Here is a 13,619-nt window from a genome sequence, read left to right on the forward strand (position 1 = left end):
ATGGACACTCCATCCTCCAGTGCCGCCGCGCCCTCGTCGCCTGCCAGCAGCAACTCGAGCTGGGAGGCACCTCCTCCTCTTCCTCACTGCGCACTAGTGCAGGGCTCCTTCTCGTGCCCCGGCTCGGCGCTCAGCTCCGCGCAGAGGGCCGCGTGGTTAGCCACAATGAGCGTCGCTGTGGCGTCCGCCGTGCTGGGCAACCTCCTCGTGGTCGCCTCCGTGTTGCACTTCAGGCGGCTGCAGACTCGCACCAACGCGTTCGCGGCGTCGCTCGCCGTCGCCGACCTCCTGGTGGGTCTCCTGGTCATGCCCTTCAAGATGACGCGCTCGGCCTACGGCTGCTGGTTCTACGGGACGGCCTACTGCATGGCGCACACGTGCCTGGACATCGCGCTGTGCACCGCCTCCATCCTGCACCTCGCCTGCATCGCCTTTGACCGGCACGTGGCCGTGTGCGACCCACTGCGTTACGCGCAGCGGGTCGCGGCGCGCCACGTCGCCGCGATGGTCGCTCTCTCATGGTGCTGCGCAGCCGTCATTTCGGTAGTGCCCGTGTCACTGGGCTGGAACGTGATCGGCGTGCCCGACGAGGTGGTGGCGGCGTCGTGCGCCGACAGCTGCGACTTCCTGCTGGGAGCGCCCTACGCCGTCGGCTCTTCGGTGATCAGCTTCTTCGGGCCCGCGGCCTTCGTGGTGGTGGCGTACACGCGGATCCTGCGGGAGGCGCGCCGGCAGGGGAGAGCCATCGCCTGCGAGCAGCGGAGATACCAGAGGCAACAGGAGAAGCAGCAACAGAATGAAGATCAGCAGCAGGGGCGACAGGAGGATCGGGCGTGCGAAGGAGGACTAGGAGGAGCGAGAGGAGAAATGACGGGAAGTGAAGGAATCATTGGAAAAGTGGATGGAATTGGAGGAATAGACGAAAGAATAGGAGGAAGAGCAGAAGGAATAGGAACTGTAGGAAAAATAGGATCGGTATTCGATGGAGGAAGACCAACAGCAGCAGCAGGAAAATCGACCCGGGCAGGAGGACGGACGGCGGACGCGAAGAGCGAACGCAACGCCACGAAGACGTTGAGCATCGTGGTGGGCATCTTCCTCGCCTCGTGGCTTCCCTTCTTCCTTGTGAACGTGTCCGACCCTCTCCTCGGCTACTCCATCGACCCGCGCGTCTGGGAGGCCGTGACGTGGCTAGGATACGCGAACTCAGCCGCGAACCCCGTCATCTACGGGATCTTTAGCCCGAACTTCAGGGCCGCGTTCAGGGCCATCGCGGCCAGGAGCGCGTTCCGGGCCGGCTCGAGAGACGCGCAGCTCGGCTTCTGATGATCTTGAGCATGATGCTGATGGTCACCATGAGGCTGATGGTCACCACGATTCTAATGGTCACCATGACGCTGATGGTCACCATGATTCTGATGGTCATCATGATGCTGATGATCATGACCATGATTCTGATGATCACCATGATGCTGATGGTCACCATGACGCTGATGGTCACCATGATTCTGATGGTCATCATGATGCTGATGATCATGACCATGATGCTGATGGTCACCATGACGCTGATGGTCACCATGATGCTGATGGTCATCATTATAGTGATGATTATGACCATGATTCTGATGATCATGACCATGATGCTAGTGTTCTTGATGATGGTGATGATCATCATAATGCTGATGGTCATCATGATGCTGATGATCATGACCATGATGCTGATGATCATGACCATGATGCTGATGATCATCATAATGCTGATGGTCATCATGATGCAGATGGTCATCATGATGCTGATGGTGATGATAATGATGCTAGTGTTCTTGATGATGGTGATGATCATCATGATGCTGATGGTCATCATGTTGGTGATCATGATGCCAATGTACGTGATGACGGTGATGATCATGATGATGCTATTGTATATTGGCAGTCCGCGTGTTCTCGCTCTCTCCCTGTAGTGTTCGCGTTAATATTCTTCTCGGTTCCTCCGGTTTGCCCTCATCACACGCTTCGATCATTAGGCTGCGACTATACATCCCCCACGTGTGATGATACAAGCCACTTCGATGAGCTATGATCTGTGTGGCCAAATTGCCTCTGAAAAAGAGCTAAGAACTCAGTGGGTTTTACCTGCTAAATACAATAGTAGTTTCGTTGATTGATGATGATGTTGATATTGTTGCTGATGCTGCTGATTATTCTGTTGCTGATTATTGTGCTGCTGATGATGCTGCTGATGATCCTGCCGAGGATTCTGCTGCTGATAATGGCAATGCTGCTGATGCTTTTTCTGCTGCTGATAATGCTGCTGCTGATGATTACAGCGGCGGTCGTAGCATGTATGTATGTTCAACTTATTTTGCACCGTACGTAGCCAACCGTGCTAATCGGAGGTGCGGCTAAAGGACAACACGTAGCAGCAGCAGAAACCGCAGGAAACAGAAGCAGCAGTTGTTTAACAATCACCAATGCGGTACCGTATTCTCCCGATCGTAAGATGCCGCGTGAAAGAACGCAACGCAAAGCGTTGCCGTGGTTGTGTAGAGAATATGATTAATGAGATATAGGGACGCACACGATAACTTTGTGTGTGAAAAACACATTTATTTTGTATGTGGAGAGAAGGAGACATTGCGGATATTTTGTGTCATTTAACCAGCAACCAGCCAGCGAGTAAATATTTAAAACAGATATTTAGAACGCGCCAGATTTTACAGACAGGTCAACAACTCAGAGGCGCGGAGCCAAGCTCACGACTCCTCGAAAGCCTGCCTCAAACAGGAGAGGCCTTTAGGTGTTTCTTAAAAGTCAGAGTGCATTCGATGTTGCGGATGTACAACGGGACAGAGTTCCATACCGAGAGGGCGACAGCAGAGAACTGACGTGAGGCTGTAACAGTTCGAAACTTTGTTGTTCGAAGCAGATGTTGAGTGATGCTGCGTAGGGTTCTACCACATAGCATGATTCTTCACCACGACCCGAGTGGTCATTTTAATTTGTGTATTACGTTTCTAGTTTCGCGTGGATCTAGGACCCATATCTAAAACACAGAGAGAGAGATAGAGAGACGTGGAAAGGGAGAAGGTGTCCTTGCCTATAAACATCTGGAAGATCACTCGCATTGACCAGAGCAAACGTGACAATATGGGACCTTTCTTGCCAGTATCAAAATATAACAATAGGTTTCACCCTTTCTGGCAATCCGTGTTTGATGTTTTAACATATAACCTATTGTTATATTTTGATACTTGTAAGAACGGTCCCATGTTGTAGCTGCTCACCCCGAGCTATAAATGCCATAATAGTGGCATTGTCTTTGTGCTGTTCGCCTTTTGGCGTTCTCTGGCCTAAAACGTTGAGACAAGGCTGAGAGGCTAGGCTCAAAAGAAAGCTGTCTTTGGTGTGGAACAATCCGTTTCAAAGACAATTCATATATTATCAGAGCATGTTTTTTGTTTGCATGTTCATGCAGGATTCATTTGGAAATAAAAAGGATTCTGCTTCGTGTTTTAACATCTTCACACCTGTTTTATTGCCAGAAAGGGTAAACCTATTTCGATTTAAAGCTTTCGTGACTGCAGGAATTCATCTTCTTGGTTTTTTCGGTAAAGTCACGTAGAATAATAAAAATAAAACAATGTTTTATTTTTATTATTTTATTACTTCCATTCTACGTGACTTTACCGAAAAAACCAAGAAGAGGTAAACCTATTGTTGTGACTGATGTTGATGAGGCATTAGATGTCGAAACCGGTCCAGAGTTATGTTTTTTTTAATCTTTTATATTAAGTTCACTTGCTTGCTTACGACCGTGCAAATCTTTCGGTCGTTTTTTAACCCACTTCCCGTGATCCAATCGAGCTGACATTTTCCACACAGACTCGTTGTGCGTGACAATTAATGTTCGTGAAAATTTTTTTCCAAAATTTTTCACTTTTTAGGACAAAAATATTATATTTAATTACCAATTGCTGAATGCTGCCATGCAATCATCTGACCCATAGGTGGCAGCCATCTCAAGCCAGAGGACGCATATAAAGGATTTATAGTCAAAAACTTTGTTTTTACGGGTTATACTTGTTACTTGAGTTAAAGCCATCTGGACATAGACACTCACAGGCCTCCCGTGTGGCGGCTGGTGGGATGTACAAACATTGTTTTAATATGTGGAGAGACAGAGATGTGAAGTAGACGTCGTCTGCTCGTGTATTTTGTTAATTAAAATCAGACTCGCCGTCGAACTCCGATTCTCTGTGTCACGAATGTGAAACCATTCCACTCCCATGCTGACCACGTGGTTAACGAGCCAGAGGGTGGTCCGAATGTCTTGTGACCCCTACATTGAATTCCCTAGAATTCCCTATTTTTTATTTTACATAAGGTTGATTTAAAACATAAATGAATACGCAAAGGAATTATTTTCAGGGGGAAATTAATTGGGGTTCACGAGACATGTGGACCACCCTGTTGTACAGGAGCTGCTCACGAAGGCAATTTTGTCATCAGCTACATCAACTGCATAACCATCACGTAGGTATGAAAGTAAATAAATCACGACGTTTCGGGATCAGCTAATGATGTGTTGCGCCCGAATCGTCGTGATTTATTTTATTTTATACCTACGTGACTTTACCGAAAGAACCAAAGAGTATGGATTACTGCAGTCACGAAAGCTTCAAATCAAGATTGCATAACCATCGTCGTAATCACAAATCGCACTGACATTATTAGCAGCAGCAGCAATTTCATGAACATCCTGATCATTATCAGGAACATTAGCATGATGATGATTTGCACGGTTAGCTACGTACGGTGCGATAGAAATTCGACATTCATCATCATGAATTTCATTACCATCATCAACATCAATTTCATGAACACCCTGATCATCATCAGGAACATCAGCATCATCAGCATCATCATGGATTTCATTACCATCATAACGTCAAATTCTATATTATGAACATCGGCAGCATTATCATGATTGCTATCGCTTAGCGATCAGGGAAATAGGAGGGTGGGAGGAGTGGAGAAGGGGGGGTTGGGGGGAGTGGTGATGGGAGTCGGAATAATTCCCCCCTCGCCCCACACTTAGCCCCCCCTCCCTCCTCTTCCCTCTCTTCACGGACCCCCCCCCCCCCCCCGAGGCTGGTAATCGGTGAGTGATAATTGAAGGTGTGACGCTTGGGGATTACGAGTATGGCGAACCAATTAGGAGTTAATTGGTTTGTGTTAGAATACAAATTGGGCTATATTTATAACTGTGTGTGTGTGTTTATTTATAGGTGTGTGTGTGTGTGTCAGTGTGTATGTATAGTAGTAGTGGAGCGGTTATCGCGCTGCGCTACGAACCTGGCGACCCGAGTTCGATTCTCGCTCACGGCCACCAACACCAGTGACGATTATCTGAACCGGTCCTGGCCCTACCCTAGGTCGACTCAGCCTCAAATGAGTACCTGGTGCGGTGTGTAAACATCGCCACTAGGGAGACAAAGGCGGCCGGGCGTGGTTGCTGGCCACTCACTCTCTCGTGTGCCGTGCCGGCCTTCATAGGTAATCGCTAACAGCTCTTGCCCCAACAGTCTGTTAAGGCTAAACGGGGGATCATTGTCTTTTGTAAAGAATCTGTGCTTGTTATGGAGGGCGGTGGCGGATCGGTGAGCGCAGTGCGCTATGAACCCAGCCTCCCGAGTTGGATTCCCGGTCACGGCTAAAATCAGTGGCGAATGTGACATCTGAGCCGAGTCCTGGATCCCTGTGTGGTGAAGTATGGTCAAGCAACATCTACGGCCGACAGGGGTTTTGGGAGACCTTAACCCAGCAGTGGATGGACAAAGGGGCTGGTAGGTTATTATGAAATCGATGTCCAAATCATCTGCAAATGTTACATTCAGGCCGATGGCAATCAAGACGAATTATCCGGTGATGCCGCTGCTGCTGCTGCTGCTGCTACGTCGGCAGACTACAACACAACTCCACACCTTCCCTGACAATAACGCTTGGTGCGTGTGATCTAAAAACGAAGCATCTCTGATAGGCGACGTTTCGGGCAATGGTCCTTTTTGACCCTTCGTGTGCTAAAAATAAGGCATATTCACCAACACGTCGCCTGTTTTATATATTTGTATATTTTAAGGCCACACTTTTTATTATTTCCAAACGGTATTGATTTTATTTTGTTGCGAATAATTGCAGTGTTGCCGCGATGTAGTTTTTCACCACATGGTACGATCTCAATTTCTACGCTATGACGACTATCGCGATACCAGTCTTCCCACACGTTTGTAATCAAAATTCACATTTTGTATCAAACATTTTATATCGCTGCGTTTTGCTGTATACTCGATTTTTAGTCCGAATAAAGAGTCGCTGTCGAGTCGCTCAACTGCTGTTCATTCACCATGAGGCCCTGCCATGAGTATTCTGACCTTTGTAGCCGGTAACGCAAAGCCTCACCGAGTAGCTATTTAAACACATTCCTCCTGCAGAGGGAGCTGGTAGGAACGTTGGGTTGCTCGGTCAATGGCCAGGGTCAACGGCGGCGTGGTGTTTTCCGCAAATATGCCCGACTGTGAGGGCGGGCACAAGCTGGCGTGAGTTGGTTAAACGTTGAGTTTTATAAGGGCACCACGGGGTGACCAGCTCCTTCCCCACCCAGCCCCACCCCTCCCACCCCCCACCCCCCACCCAGCCCCTCCCCACCCAGCCCCACCCTCCCCTCCCCACCCAGCCCTCCCTCCCCACCCAGCCCCTCCCTGCACGACGGACAAAATAATCCCCTGTGGGCTGATGAAACCCAGAGGTTCCTACCAGTATTACACATTTAACAATTGACTGTTATCACATACATTTTTCGGTCAGGAAAGAACACACTTAATTTTCTTAACGGACGATAATGTATTTACGTTGAACTTCTTCATAATCTCGATATGACGATATTTTTTTCTAAAAACGGACGATACGATTATTGTGCGTCTTGTACCATCTATTATTTTATTGCTTTTACGACTACTACTATTATTATACAGCCGCTCTTAAGAGGGATTGTGGTCATCGTAAAGCCACTTCACCCCCTACCTCTACTGACCCCACGCCTAACCCCTACTGACCCCACCCCGAACCCCTACTAACCCCACCCACCCCTGTTGACCCTACCCCCTCCCCGAACCCCTACTAACCCCACCCACCCCTGTTGACCCTAACCCCCCCCGAACCCCTACTAACCCCACCCACCCCTATTGACCCTACCCCCACTGACCCCATCCCTGCCTCTACTTCGCACCCCCCTCCCCCACATTCCACAACCCCCACCTCTACCAAAACCGGCCCGACCCAGTGTCCAGAGGAAGGGGCGGAACCTAACCAGAAAGAGGCGGGGCCTAAAATAGAAGGGGGCGGGGCATAAACATGAAAGGTGCAGAACCGAGAAGCTCCACCCCAAGAATAATGTATAAGGGGCAGGCCAAAAAGAGGAAGGGGCAGGCCTATAGAGGTTGAGATACCCTGTTGATAGTAATAGGTTTTTACCCTTTCAACTGGTACAAAAACTGACACCTTTATACAAGGCATCATGTTTGCAATAACCACAACACAAGCAGTCATAATGCAAACAAAAAGAAACAACTCTGATGATGATAATGATATGCACTGTCCTTGAAGTTGATTGGTCCACACCCGAGACAGCTTTTCTTAGAGCCTAGTCTCCATTAGTCTCCATTGGTGTTGGACCAGATGATGCAAAAAGTTGTACGCCTTTTGGCGTCATCTGGTCCAACACCAATGGAGACTAGGCTCTAAGAAAAGCTGTCTCAGGTGTGGACCAATCAACTTCAAGGACAGTGCATATCATCATCATCATCAGAGTTGTTTCTTTTGGTTTGCATTATGACTGCTTGTGTTGTGGTTATTGCAAACATGATGCCTTGTATAAAGGTGTCAGTTTTTGTACCAGTTGAAAGGGTAAAAACCTATTACTATATTTTGCCACTGGTAAAGGAGGTCTCATAGTGTAAAGGCATACCCTGTTGATTTAAAAAAAGAACGTGTAGAAGGCAGAATACCTTTCGTGCCGGAGATGCAAACTTTCCCCAGTGTATTGGGACAGAAACCGTGGCTTTCTCTGTCACACGAAGACACGTGTACAGACACTGCTCACATCACGTCATGTACTCTTCCATACGCGAATAGATAAACCAGGCAGAGTAGACACATACACACGCCTAACCAACAGCATACTACAGTTTTTTTCGGTAAAGTAACGTAGGTAAAAAATTAAAATAAAGTAAATGAAAACAACTAAATTAAATAACGACGTTTCGGAGGCAACACAAGCTTCCGTCTTACGGTTAGCTCTCTTCACTTACTACAGTGATTCTGGCTGTAACGGTTCCACCTGAAGACGGAAGCATGTGTTGCCTCCGAAACGTCGTGATTTAATTTAGTTGTTTTCATTTATTTAATTAAACATTTAGCCCACGTGACTTTACCGAAAACACCAAAGAGTATGAATCCTTGCAGTCACGAAAGCTTCAAATCTAGAATCAACAGCATACTATCACAAACCAGGCGCTATCCGTTGCTGAATGACACAAGACTGAAAAATTGTCATCATCTGGCATGGTCTTGTGATGCAACAATCCATATCGCGCCTACATACGCTCTGATTGTATCGCTCCATCTCCTCGGTGGATGTGTTCCGCTCCTCTCGGATGTGTTCCCTTCTTTTGCAGCTACTCCCTCGTTAGTTTCAAGCACCCGTCAACTCGGTGTCCGTTATACCCGTGACGTGTCCTGCCTAAGCCCACTTTCTTTTCTTAAGTTTTCTATTCCATGTGTTCATCACTATGTATCTTTGTGCAATTTCCATCTTGCACATCATCATCCACTGAGCGATGACGTTTGACGCGTCTCTAACGTACATATGCCATCCGATATGTGCTCCTCTTCCTGTCTCTTAAGTCGAATTCCAAAGCACGCACCTCACCACTTTTCATCTTTCTGTTCATCTCCATCTCCCCGTGATTCCACGAATCATCGAACAACCCCCTCACCCGTCTCAGTCTCTGTGCATCGCGTACGGGACGTGCGGTTCACAATGGCCTCTGCCACAGACGAGCGAGTTACCGAAACAGACCAAGGAGTGGCAACCCAGAGGTAGACGCGCAAGAGGAAGGTGCTGGTGGTGGTGGCATTGGAAGAGGGGTCCTTGAAGGACCTGTCGACTGTGCGCGGAGAAGAAGACCCAACACCAAAATTGTGATATACGGGACGCATTGTCTATTCGCCAAGAAGGTGACAACAATGTCAGAGTAAGACCTTGACAGACGGTGAGAAGGAATCGATGGCGAGGCGCGCCCAGACCCTCACTCAGCCAAGTCTGCACGCCTCACGTTCCGCGAACGCCACGCACATGTGAACACCAGGCAGAAGGCTCGACGGAAGGTCCGGTTGAAGGCCGGATAGAGGATGGGATTGAGGGCTGAATTCACGTACCCCAGCCACGTGGCTGCCTCCCACACCCAGGGCTCGGCCAAGAACCCCGTGAAGGGGTCGAGCAAGGTGAGCGAGAAGAAGGGCAACCAGCAGATGACGAAGGTGCCCATGATCACGCCCAAGGTCTTGGTGGCACCTCGCTCCCGTCTCTGGTCCCGTCCTTGCTCCGGTGTTGAGTCGATGTCGCAACGTTGCCGCGCCACGGACGACACCGAGACGACGTTGCGAACGGCCCGGGCCTGGCGCAGCGCCACCCGGTAGATGCGCATATACGTGACCACCATGATGAAGCTCGGCCCGAAGAAGCTGCAGGTGGAGCCGGCTATGGCGAAGGGGGCGTTCATGAAGAAGGGGCAGGCATCTGGGCAGGACAACGAGGCCACCAGCTCCTCGATGCCCACCGTGTTCCACCCGAGCAGGATGGGGCCCACGGCCAGCAGGGCCGAACCCACCCAGCAGAGGGCCACCAGGGCGGCCGCGCGATTGGCTGTGAGGCGCTGGTGGTAGCGCAGGGGGTCGCAGATGGCCGTGTGGCGGTCGAAGGCGATGGCGCCCAGGTGTGCGATGGAGGCCGTGCTCAGGAGGACGTCGAGGCACGTGTGCACCTTGCAGAAGGTTCGCCCGAAGAACCAGCAGCCGTACAGCGAGCGCATGGCGCTGAACGGCATGACCAGGAGTCCGACCAGAAGGTCCGCGACAGCCAGAGACAGCGTGAAGGCGTTGGTGCGCGTCTGGAGTTGTCTGCAGGTAGACAGACGGGAGGGCAAGAGTCGGGGTTGTTAGTCTTTGGGAAAGCTGCACAATTCCTGGAAGGCTTAACTAGGACACGTGTTGAGCTGCAAGCCTCTCTCTCTGTCCTGCCTACTTCGTAATGCCCACGCCCACTTGATCACTAGCCCCGCACACACAGAGAGTGGCTTCTTCGCTGTTTCTGACATGAGACCTGCCTACTCTGCAAATTCCGCCCGCTACTCAGGGAACTCCGCCCGCATGAGTTCAGATCAATTTTATGTTTTGGATATGGTGACTGGATTTTTGGAAGCGCAAATCAGGACGTTTGTTCGTATTGTTCTTATTGTAAACACGGGACAGGCACGCACGGTAACCATGTACAGATCATAGAGTCCACGTGACCTCAGGACACAGCGAGCCAATCAACCGAACACACCCGATGCCTCTTGGATTACTCAATAAACACATCACACAGACAACAACAAAACAACAACCGCCACTCGCCTCTAAATGGCGGTGGCGTCAGCATGGCGTTTGTGCCAGGCTATGTGCACTTTAAGGCCAAGTGAAGTGTCGAACGCCTGCTGGCAGGAGGTCACGGGACAGACCCATGTGCCATGGGTTGACTGACTGAGATGACTGGCAGATGCACCACCTGTGCCAGCTTGCTGTGTTTTAGCCACCCGGCGGTCCGCTCGTTGTTGTGATCGCCGCTCATCTGCCCTCCGTTGTTGTTGGAGGACCACTGCCTCCAACTGCCCAGTAGCGTCCTTCACGATCCTACTCCAGAGAGGCCGAACTTGACACCGCTGGTACCAGTCATTGGCTCCACTTAGCTCCATATCGTTCGAGGGGCTGGTAACCCCTTCACCTTCAATTTGCTTACCACCACACCACGTAAAAAATATCCCGCTAAATGCACACAGACAAAGATCCCCTGTATAGCCTTAACAGACTGATGGGGCAAGTGCTGTAAGCACTAATGAAGGGCGGAACGACACACGAGGGGTGAGTAGCCAGCACCACGCCCGACCGCCTTTGTCTCCCCAGTGGCGATGTTTACACCCCGCATCAGTCAAGCATTTAAGGCTGAGTCGACCTAGGGTTGGCACAGGACTGGTTCAGATAATTGTCACTTGTGTTGACCGTGAGCGGGAAATGAACCCAGACCGCTGGGTTCGTAGCGCAGCGCACAAACCACTACACCACCGCTCTCCACATGGAACACACACAGACACACACAATGGAAAGGGGTCAATGTTGTTGACTAGCGACGGAGATGACTCCTGTTTAATCGACAGTTACAACTAAGCATTCCTGGCTGAGACGATAATCACGTTACCAAATGTCCTTAGAGGCGAGCTTTATTAAAAGTGTTGATCCTTCGGTACCGCTGCTCGCTGCCACGTCTCGTCCTCGTCACGTGAAAGTTGTCAATTCCATTTAGTCTTACGCAATATGTTCAGGGGGTGGATGGCAATCTCCAGGTCTCCTGGCCATGAGAGGGCTTCAGGAGATAATTCGTTGGGTTTTGGTATTCAGCCGTTGAAGGAGCGCAGACAATTGTAGTTTACTATACGGTCAAAAATTTCGGTTACATTCCAACAATTACACGATTGTGGTTTGTGTCTTTAATTTCGCATTTATGACGGAGGTGTGCGCATCGGTCTGTTGATTTCCTGATGTGGTTAATGGCACAGCAATGTCTTCAAAGATTTCAACGCCAGGAGGTGTGATATTTTGGTCACGAATGAGGCATTTTGTTTGTTTGTTTTGGACGTCTATGTTGTTCTATTCCGTTTGCCAGCGTTCTTCTGGATCTGGGTAAGATTCTAGGATGGTGACCACGCGATCCAAGAAGGCTGATCGGCGCTTAAGTCGGCAGCGACTGTGCTCATATACCGAGCACTGTTCATCATTGTCTTGCGGCTGCGAAAACCGGCGAGTTGTACCCTGAAAGTATACAATTGGTGCCCCGTTGAACGACATCTGATGATTGTGGGAGGGAGATGGTAGCCTTCTCACGGCCAATCTGCCATGTGTTTTCATGACACAGTAATACCCAGAATTACGTCTTCCCCTTGTACGTCGTATCGCAAATACGCCGTCGTTTTATCAATGCCACGACCTGAATTGGGTCGCCTCAACTCACACTTACGTCGCTGACAGCATCATCCGTCCTTTCTCGTGTCAGTCTTCGCCTCCACCTACCCTTTAAATCGCGTTAACGTCGTTTCAATATTCGTTGTACATTTCAAGAACATCTCCTCGATTTAACCCGGGGTATTACTGTTCTTTAGGGGCGCCGCGGTGGCGAGATGTTAACTACCTTGCCTGGTATACAGGAGGACGTGGGTTCGATCCCGACCTTGACGCCTGTATATTTGGAATTTGCATGTCTCTAGCCCCGTGATCGCGTGGATTTTTTTTCTCCAGGTCATCCAGTTTTCCACATTTAGAATCGACATATGTTTGCATTTGGCTTCTGTAAATGTTTACATGATGATGAGCCACTTCGCTGAGCTATCATTTGAGATAGCTAGGGTCGCTTCTGAAAATAAGCTATAGACACTCAGTGGGACTTATCTGGTAATATAAAACGTTTAGTTTAAGCACGTTTGACCCTCACCTGAATAAGGCGATGGAGGCCATCACGAGGAGGTTGCCCATGACCGTGAGGGCGGCGAGAGAGAAGCAAAGGAAAGCCAGCGCCCGGCTCTCCTCGGGGCCCAGCGACGGCGCGGAGCAGTTGAAGCGGCCATCTTGGCTCAGTGAGCACTGCACTGCCAGGGTCATGACCTCCTGCCTTGACCTCTGACCGATAACCTTGAACTCCTAGCCGACCTGCACTTCACCCTTCACTCGCAACATTTCCGCCTTCACCCAAAATACGCTAACTTGTAAGCTCAGAAACTTTCAACTTTTTAAGTCAAATTATTTCAGTGTCCTGAAGATTTTAACTTTGAATCTTTAACGTTTGACATTTCATCTTTAACCATTGACCTTTCACCTTCCAGCCTTAACTTACATTTTAACCTCTCGACTATAAATGTTTAACCTTCTTTCCGATTCGTCCCCTATTCCACGTAACGACTCAACCCTTATCTTGTCACCTTAGAACCGCATAACAACTCAACCTTTCAATGGTAACAGTGAACATTTCACCAACGACCATTCAACGTTAACTGAACGTTCACTTCGACCTGCCCGTGACCCATACCATGACCTCGATTCTGATTCTGGCATGACAATAAATGTACCCGAGTCGGATTACAATTCAATTTGACGTGACCTTGACCCGAACCTCAACTTAGTGTGCTACCACCTCTACCAGGCAAGTCTTCCAGTAGTGGCAGCAGCAGTGGTAGCAACTGAAGTAGCAACAATCACAT

The 13,619-nt window shown here is 49.5% G+C and overlaps 2 pseudogenes; one reads left to right on the forward strand and one right to left on the reverse strand.

Moving 5' to 3' along the window:
* On the forward strand, positions 1-1,326 carry LOC144942546 (trace amine-associated receptor 365 pseudogene; annotated as a pseudogene).
* Positions 1,327-9,365: 8,039 nt separating this feature from the next.
* Positions 9,366-13,023, reverse strand: LOC144942457 (trace amine-associated receptor 365 pseudogene; annotated as a pseudogene).
* Positions 13,024-13,619: the final 596 nt, after the last annotated feature.

The sequence above is a fragment of the Lampetra fluviatilis genome, chromosome 27 (assembly GCF_964198595.1).
Source record: "Lampetra fluviatilis chromosome 27, kcLamFluv1.1, whole genome shotgun sequence".
Lineage (NCBI taxonomy): Eukaryota > Metazoa > Chordata > Hyperoartia > Petromyzontiformes > Petromyzontidae > Lampetra > Lampetra fluviatilis.